This window comes from Sinocyclocheilus rhinocerous, unplaced genomic scaffold (genome assembly GCF_001515625.1).
Source record: "Sinocyclocheilus rhinocerous isolate Xijiao unplaced genomic scaffold, SAMN03320098_v1.1 scaffold368, whole genome shotgun sequence".
Classification (NCBI taxonomy): domain Eukaryota; kingdom Metazoa; phylum Chordata; class Actinopteri; order Cypriniformes; family Cyprinidae; genus Sinocyclocheilus; species Sinocyclocheilus rhinocerous.
In genome coordinates, this window is record NW_015664681.1 from 1,662,689 (window position 1) to 1,672,929 (window position 10,241).

The window sequence follows — 10,241 nt, forward strand, 5'->3', positions numbered from 1 at the left end:
GATAAATATGCATTCTGTGTGAACGGCTTGGTTTCGGTTTTGACGTAAACAACATCTTCCCCACATTGATTGTTCTCTTTTTCTGCAATATTTTGAATGAACAACGTAGCAGTGCCGCATCTAGTGGGTTCAACTGGACAGGCTAACAAAAGCATTAAAATGCAATGACACTTACTTCTTTACCTTTATTTAACCAGGAAGAAACTCATTGAGATTAAAAATCTCTTTTTCAAGAGTGTCCTGGCCAAGATAGGCAGCAGTACAACCATACATACATACAGGTACAAAATATAGTAACATAAAACTACTGAAAAAGTGCTTACATCGTCGTCGCATTTCGTGTGCCACTGATAAGGCTGCCTGAAGGCCCGGGTATACTTCACTTTCCGCGTTTCGTTCCGTCTCGCGCACCACACCGTGTCCGCACAGCACAACCGCAGATGAGTGCAGATGGACGAGCTCGACACAGGCGCAGTACCACCTACTTGACTTGCGCTCTGTCTAAACTTTCACCTTGCGCATGCGCTGTTGTACACGCGCGGTCTAAAAAAATTGCCTGCACGCAGCGGCGGTGCGCGGCTGTCCGCGAGCCCTCCTGATGACGAAAATGACGTAATGCGGACAGTGCGCGGACGCGGACGGCTGAAGTATGCTTTGGCCTTGACGCACACCCAAAAACGTTGCATTCGAATGTGGATTTTGATTTTAAATTCGACGAATATTCGAAATTCGAATTTTTTTTACAGCCCTATGGTGAACAAGTCATTCTTAGGAAACATTAGTTTCATAAATGTAAAATCCTCAGGGGAGTTACAGACATTAACATTATACAGACATTATACATTAACTATAAATTTGAATTAATAATGTAGTAGTTAATTTTGAACATAATATTAACTAAGATTCATAAATGCTATATAAATATTGTTCAGGACTTGTTCATTCGTTAACTAACATAATTATTTAATGTTACCAACTAAAACCTTATTGTAAAGTGTTACAAAAGTTGTATATATTGTTCTCTTTGTGTGTGTGTGTGTCACAAATGCTTATAGATCCTTAACATAATTATTTAATGTTACCAACTAAAACCTTATTGTAAAGTGTTACAAAAGTTGTATATATTGTTCTCTTTGTGTGTGTGTGTGTCACAAATGCTTATAGATCCTTAACATAATTATTTAATGTTACCAACTAAAACCTTATTGTAAAGTGTTACAAAAGTTGTATACTATATATTGTTCTCTTTGTGTGTGTGTGTGTGTGTGTCACAAATGCTTATAGATCCTTAAAATCGTAAAAAAAAAAGCTTAGATAATTAAAGGTTTTGGTAACACTTTTCAATAAGGTCTCATTTGTTAGCATTAGTTAATGCATTAACTAACATTGACTAACAATGAACAATATATTTAAAAAAATGTTTTTTATCTGTGTGTGTGTGTTTCGCAGTCTTAAAGGAACACGCCACTATTTTTGAAAATAGGTTCATTTCCAACTCCTCTAGAGGTAAACAGTTGAGTTTTACCGTTTTCAAATCCATTCAGCCGATCTCCTAGAGTAACCCTTTCATTGCTGTATCCCTTAAAACCAGACTGACAGAGGGTTACTGTAAATGCATGTGCCCGCTGTGCACAGTTTTCCTGATGCCACCGGGGAGGCTTTTGCACTGATGGCTTGGGCCCACCATCGCTGCTTGCAGCTATATTTTTTTGATTGTAATCCTTTGTTGTGGGTGTACTGGGTCCCAGCAGCCTCCAATTCTCTTTTAAATTTAGACCTCAGACTGAAGCATTGGCAGAGTGTCATTCTGAATAACACCATGTACTTCACACTCACACTTGGAAAGGTTCTCAAATACCTTTCTGAAGGATGCACGTTTTTAATTGTTTTTAAAAAAATAAGTATAGCATATTTCTTACAGTGGTTCTCTTAAACATTTGAAGATAAAAACATATTATCTGGTAACAATTGTGTGACCATATTAATGTTCTGTTCTTGTTTGTATTCTATAAATATTGCCTATGAATAAAATCTTGGTAATTATTTGTATTTTCTTTGTATAATTTGAATTAATGAGTTAATTATTAATAAATCTATGTAAATAATTAGGGATGCACCGATACCACTTTTTCCAGTACTCGCCCGATACCGATACCAGTATCGGTATCGGTGCATCCCTATAAATAATACATTAAAACAGCATTGATTTAAAAAAAAATGTCAAGTGAAGAGTTTGTAATAAAATGAAGAAGAAAGAAACACATTACACAAAACAAGTTGCAAATCTGTTACTCTGCATTTACAATTTTAATCATTACTATCCATTACTAGTTTTTACTTTGTCAATCATTGCAATATTTGGAATCAATCTGACATTAAAATACTTTGTAGTGAGACTTTGTAGTGTGTACTTAGCAGCATGAAAAATAAAACTTTTATTTAAATTGAGAATAGACTTTTAACAAAGCCAGTTATGTCCGCTCCCTTTATAATCACTAAAGCTGTCAATCACCTTAGTTCAGCGTGAGCTCACTAATTGGGTTCTGCACTCTAGCAGAATTCTGTTATAATCAATGAAGCTTGCTACACTGCATAATCAACCATATATTTATGTTGTGTTTATACTTTGTTGCCATTGTAATAAGGGTATAAGTGTCCAGAACTCAGTCAGTGAGCTTGTGCAAAACAAACCCTGGTGTTTTGACAGGTATTAGGCACGTTAAGAATAACTTAAATGTGTCTGATTGGCTGTGTTCTCAACAAGTGCTCAACAAGTTGTAAATAAACACTTTTCACGGGGTACCAAATAGACTTGGTACTACAGAAAGGTTGGGAAAGTTACATTTTTAAAATGTTAGTACCTACTTGGTGCTGAAGTACCAGTACTTTTGTCCACTCTAGTAGTACAAAGCAAAGCTTGTTTCTTGTTGCCTTAAATTTTATGGAAGCATTCAGGGATTATAATGCCTTTCTGATATTCCTTCTTCAAAGTGCAAAATTTCAAGCCAGCAGAACCACAGCCAGCTTAGTTTGGGGATGGGGTACAGAGTTTTTGGAGAAAAACAACTTCCTTGGTATCTATGTGTGGGCTACGCTTTATGTGGTGGTCACAGCAGCAGACAGGGAGTTGGAGGGAATGGCTGAAACACGTTTGACTATATTTGTGTTATTTAATGTTTGTGAGTGAGTGGAGAATGTGTGTTGACAGTCATAGCTATATCCACCAGTGATTTGGCCTCTGGTCGAGCTCATGCTAATGTCACCGCTTTAGCAGCTGTTGAGCTGACGGTGAGAGTCTTAGCGGAAAATGTCTTTAACCGTACCCTTCCCTTCTTCGTTCATCATCTTTGACAGATGCAGCTAACTCATAATAGCCTATTTGTGTCGTTAGCAAATTAAAAGGCTTGCATTGCAACAACTGTTATAGTCAGCAAGAGGCCAGGTTGTGAAATTCTGAACCGCTGTTTTATTTGGGCAGTGATGAGTAACTGTGAAAGGGGGTTTTGATATTGAGGGGGAAATCCCTGGAGTTATTAATCCCCGTCAGAGCTGAAGGCCTGTGGGCGGAGCCACATCATCCTTTCTTTATGAGAGATCAACTTTCCATCACATTCCAATTTCATTACATATCTGACCCAAGTCCTACTGTATGTGGAAACAAGATTAGGGCACTGCGAGCTTAAACCGTACCTCAGAATTCAATTTTAAAGTATTCGCCCAGGACTCACAGAGGCACCTGAAATATTTTGCAGGTGCATCCATAATGTCTCCTTACATGCCCATCAGTACTAATCAAAACAGCACTTATTTCAGAATCGTGATGCTGAATTGTTGTTACACTCAGAATCGTTTTGTTTCTTTTCATTATTTGTCACACTTTCAGTGATAGAGTCTACATCTAGTATACGCTAAGCTATACAACATTTTTTGGTGAAAATCTTTACTCTAACTTTGTAAATTTGCTGTAAAATCATTGAAATGTACTTTGATTTGGATAAATGTAAATAGAAAATGTAATTAGATCTGAATAACTATATGTAGCAACCGTAACAAATAATACTGAGTACCCATTACCCAATGAGTTAAGGTAACTTATTTATCATTTAAAAAAAACAATGTTTATGACTAATGTGAACTCATTTAATTTGAATCCACTAAAAAAACCCACATATTTTGAGGATAACAGACTAACACAGCTCCCCCTTATATTAATCCTGTGCAAAAACACAAACATCACTTAATTTCAACATTTAATCTCCTAAAAAAAAGTCCATAGCAAAGCATGCTGGAAAAGCATTTTCCTCTCTTTTTCACATGTACATTAATTGTGTCCCACTTCAATTTCTTCGGTTGTTGTTAAAGATGAAGAATATCCATATGGAATGAGTAATAATTGTAGTTCTGAAAATTGACCAATATAATTTCTCTAATCTAAAATATTTAGATTGAAATGTAACAGAACTATTAAGTATATCTTAATGTAATTTGCTAGTCAAATGCTAATTTCGTGTAATGAAATAAACTTAAATATTAGATGTAAATTTCAGACAGAATTAACTGTTGGGTGTTTTGGTGTTTATTTTGGCATGTATAAGGCAGTATAGCTTTTTATTATTGTATTATTTAAAAAGCCACTGAATTACTTCTTAAAGTGTATGCTCAAGTGTGCTTTTTTTAAATGTAATGTGTGTGTGTGTGTGTGAGAGAGAGAGAGAGAATCATAATATATCCCAGTTTTTGTTCTTTTAACTCCTGTTCTGAGGGTCATCTTGCTCTGATGCTCCAACAGCCTGTAGCCGTTCACACTCCGCCTGGCCTGGTGTGCACCAGCAGGATCCACAGGGATTGAAGTTATGTGTCCTCTTTGAAAAAAAAAATCCTTATTAAAAATGAGAAAGTATCAGATTTTTTTTTTCATTTTAATTTTAGACCCAATAGTTGTGAAGCTTGTGCAGGTAATGCAGGTTCTAGATCATTCTATTTTAGATGTATTCATATTTATACTTTAATGTATTCATAATATTGATTATTAGTATTATTTAAAACAAATAATTTATTATTATGTGTATTTTTATTATATATTTTTTTCATTTACTCACCTTACTTATGTTGTTTCAAACCTGTATGACTTTCTTTTTCTGTGGAACATTCCTTAGAAGAAAGAAAGTCATAAATGTCTTAATTTATAGGTGAACTATACCTTTAAAATGTGCATCATTGCTGGTATTTATTACTGCCCACACCATTATTCAGAAGCATTTTATCAGCCACTAAAATAAGTGTCTTCTGCATCGCTGTCGTTCAGAGTGCAAGAGGATTCTGTTGTGTTCAAGGCTACTCCTCATCTTCTCTGTTCATTAAACATCAAACATCACTTCTTCAGCCCTCGCATGTTCACTGAAAAACTTTCACCACTTTGAGCGATAAGAGCCGGGTTCGAGCGGTTCGGCCAGGCCCAGCCCTGCTGCGCAGGTGGTGAAGTGGGCCAAAATAAGATGCTCCTTCACGCCGACTCGCACTTGGCCAATAAACACCTAGTTCGTCATGTAAAGAACATAGCTCGTTGATGGGGTCACCAATATACACTCCAAACTCACTGCGTGTGATGGGCAGAGTCAGTGAGCGAGTGCCGGGCTATACGTGACCTGTGCCCTGATACTTCTATCAGGATTTCCATTTTAGATACACAAAACGCTGATGGTGAGAAACACACAGTGTGGGTCCTAATCCTCTGTAGTAGCCAGCTCAGCCTCCCTCTATGTATAGATTTAGTCGCGAACGCATTTGTACTTAACGTGGCTTGGTATTTTTAGGACTGGAGTCTGAAATGATTTTTTTCCCTCTTCTCTTTCCTACTGTGCAAAATACCAATCAAATTGAAGTTCAATCTCTTCTCTTGAAAAAGACTTGAGGATTAGTGTGTACCACTGATTTGTTCCTCATTTTTAATTTGTCTTTTGAAGGATTTGGAGTAATAAATTAAAGATGATGTACTCCGGCTAAAGCTTTTGCAAAGCTCTCCGATTTGCATTGTGGAGCCTTGCGCTTGTTTGTTACCATGGTAATTACTGTGATGACATTGTTTTCATTTAATGTATGGAAATTGTCACATTTACAAGTCCTAGTGTCAAACTGAATGAACTGTAATAATATTATTCTGTTTGTGGATTTATGCTTTAGCCTTATTTCGCTCAGTAGCTCGAAACCGATGCTTGATTCAGCTTCCAGAGCCATGGCTTCCAGTCATAATGGTGATAAATGCTCCGTGTGTTTGTGGTTGTCGGGGAAAGATTGTGATAGTGGGCCGAAGCGCTCTTGGCAGCACCGAGACACTTCTCTTTACCTTGCGATTAAGTCTCAGTGTGTTTTCCCCCGCTCAGGGCCAGAGAGAGTTAATCGATAGAAAGCTAGCATGTGTTATGTAGCCCGTGTCATTTTGGCTCGGTTCTCCCAGTGACAGATGGGATCTCTGAGGGCAGCGGTCATAAGCTCCTATTGGCTATCAATCAGTTTATTACATCATTAATATCGCTCTGTCGTTTCCTTTTATTCCTCTTCATGGGCGGATAAGGGTTTTTCTTTATGTCGGAGTACCCTTGACTCTGTTCTGACATGAAGAAGGATGACCAGGGATGCTGGTTTTCTTGTGGAGGACAGGAGAGGTATGAGGCCATGCTTCTGGCTTGGCAGTGCTGTCTGTTCGGCTTGGCTGCCGTGAGCTCCCCTGCCCTGCCAGCCCTAGCAGAACCCTCTGCTCCCCCAGCGGACCCCATGAGAGAATGACGTCTGAGTGCTAGGCCTGTCACGATAACAACTTTTTGTTGTGCGATATATTGCCCCAGAAATAATTGTGATAAGCGATATTATTGTCATTTTAAAGACCATTTTATGCCACTGAATATATAAATCATAATGTAACAGCATAATAATGCAAGAAGGCCCAAAAATGATTGAGGTCCTGTACATATATTGCGCGATAAGTCGATATTTGCGACAGGCCTACTGAGTGCCCTTCTGTGACGGCTTACGCTGATCCACGGTGCGAGAATAAGGGTTTTACTTATTCGCTTTATCGCCATTACTGAGCATATTCCTCAAACCAAGCTCATTGGAAAAATGCATGTCTGGGGATGTTTCTGCAAAATGATATTACATTGCTTCTCGCTTGTTTCACGACATATTCAAAGTGAAATCAGTGGCACTGAAAGAGCTTTCAGTTTTAGTCAAACTTAAATCGAATGTACCCAAATGCAGTGCTGTACCAGGTGAGCAACTGAGCAAGTTTACTATCAGAAAAGCCATACATATGGAGTTGGTCATGTGATGCAAACACCAAAATGTATTAGTTTACAAATTTTACACTGTGGTAAAAGTGTTTTGATGTCATAACATATCATTGTGCAAGGAACTGCCCAAAAAATATGTTTTTATTAATTTATAATCTGCCCTCATAATCGTGATTTCTGTTAACAGGAATACAACTTGTTGGTGTTTTACTGCCACTAGTTTTAAAGGGATAGTTCACCCTAGGGCTGCACGATTAATCGTATAATTATCTCGATAACGATATCCACCTTTCACGATTAATTTAAAACAATCGTCACGATATTGGCCGGCTTGTTATTTATCCTGAAAACGTGTTTTTCATTTGGCATTTGTGTTATCTTGCATTGCTAGCAAGTCTTCACTAGCGTTCATGCTTGTGGTTGCCAGACGTGAAGAGCTTCAGTCCCCAAAACAGAGCTTTTCTCCTTTAAGGATACACTTTCTGCCCGGTGTTTTACTTCATCTGTGCAATCTGGCAACCCTGTGCGTGAGCTGACTGATGGCGGAACAAGCGCTGATGATATGAAAACATGCATGTGCTGGAGTTTAGCGATCTCTCCACAGCGATTTCTGCTTACATGAAGGTGTTATACAGCCAATGTGTGTTTTTTCACAAGCCATTTGTGCTGTTTGTAACCAAATCTGCCATGATCAAATTTTCACCGAGTTTCAATAATGGATTTATTGTGTTTGAGGAATAAATGCGCTTTTGCTACCTGTGGCAATACAATGGGGAAAATGCCTACATAAATTGGAATTATTGGAAGTTATATTAGGAGTTTCTAAAGTGTTTACCAGTTTTCATAATGTGAATCAGTTAAAAAAGGCATGGCAATGTTAGTTTTCAGTGTGTATTAACGATCTTTGAGCAAATTTACTGCGCAATCTGAGTGGCCTGACTCATTTGCGAACAAATTGTCACTTAGAAAATCTAATGTGAATACAGATTACAAAAAAAAAAACAGTGACCAAAACCATGAGTTTTGTATGATCATAGTTGGTTAAATGAAGTCAGTGTATAGGATAGAATAATCGTTATTAATAATCGTGATTATAATTTTAATCAAAATAATCGTGATTATCAGTTTAACCATTATTGTGCAGCCCTAGTTCACCCAAAACTGAAAATTCTGTAATGAATTACTCACCCTCATGTAGGGGTGTGCGATATGACGATTTTTGCTTTTGAAGAAATATCGTAGTATCGTGCTACAGTGCATTCTGTCAGCTGCAGTTCTGGCGCCTCCGTCTCAAGATACTGTACAACGCGACATACATTCACATCAGTGTTAAAGGGATAGTTCACCCAAAAATGAAAATTTGATGTTTATCTGCTTACCCCCAGGGCATCCAAGATGTGGGTGACTTTGTTTCTTCAGTAGAACACAAACGAAGATTTTGAACTCAAACCGTTGCAGTCTATCAGTCTTATAATGTAAGTGGATGGGAATCACGACTTTGGGAGTCAAAAAAACACAAACAAAACCAAATTAAACCCTGCGGCTCGTGACGATACAAGACTGCAACGGTTTGAGTTAAAAATCTTCGTTTGTGTTCTACTGAAGGTGTATCTTTGTTCTTATTTTTTAATAGCAGGTAAAATAATGAAAGATTTTTATCTTCGCCCACATTAGCCCAAAAATCCGCCATTCTATTTGATATTTTGTTACCTTGAAATGCTTTGTCTTTATAATAGGGAAATTAGTTTGGCTGTAATGCTCAGACAACTTGCAAAATAGTAAAACCAACGTGACAAAGAATCGTGATAAAATCATGAATCGTGATTTTTTTGAACCGTGATATGATATTTTTGCCATATCGCCCACCCCTACCCTCATGTCGTTCCAAAACTGTAAGACCTTTGTTCATCTTCAGAACACAAATTAAGATATTTTTGATGAAAGAATAATCGTTATTAATAATCGTGATTATAATTTTAATCAAAATAATCGTGATTATCAGTTTAACCATTATTGTGCAGCCCTAGTTCACCCAAAACTGAAAATTCTGTAATGAATTACTCACCCTCATGTAGGGGTGTGCGATATGACGATTTTTGCTTTTGAAGAAATATCGTAGTATCGTGCTACAGTGCATTCTGTCAGCTGCAGTTCACTTTGGGAGTCAAAAAAACACAAACAAAACCAAATTAAACCCTGCGGCTCTTGACGATACATTGATGCCGACTGTCATTAAAGGGATAGTTCACCCTAAAACTTAATTTCTGTCGTTATTTGCTCACTCGCATGTTGTGCCAAAACTATTTATTTCTTTATTGTGCTGAACACAAAAAAAAAACGTGGGTAACCAAACAGTTGCTGGTCCACATTGAATTTGATAGTAGGAAAAATACTATGAAGTCACTGTGGACCAGCAACTCTTTGTTTTTTCACGTTCTTCAAAATAACATTTATGTTCAGCAGAAGAAAGAAACTCAGTGACAAAGAATCGTGATAAAATCATGAATCGTGATTTTTTTGAACCGTGATATGATATTTTTGCCATATCGCCCACCCCTACCCTCATGTCGTTCCAAAACTGTAAGACCTTTGTTCATCTTCAGAACACAAATTAAGATATTTTTGATGAAATCCGAGAGCTTTCTGACCCTGCATAGACAGCAACTATCACAATCAAGGCCCAGAAAGGTAGTAAGGAGTGTACATTGTTAAAATTGTCAATGTGACATCAGTGGTTCAACCGTAATTTTATGAAGCTAAGAGAATACTTTTTGTGTACAAAGAAAAAAAACTTTATAATATCAGCTGGAAATATAGGCCTATTCCCTCAGAAACAGCTTCCTTTAGGAGTCCGAGCACATGGCTGCATTTGTAGAGTATGTTTGCTGGTAATATTCACGTGCCATTGCATATCTCTACATGATTCATTCATATTCACGGTGTCGCCCTTGTATG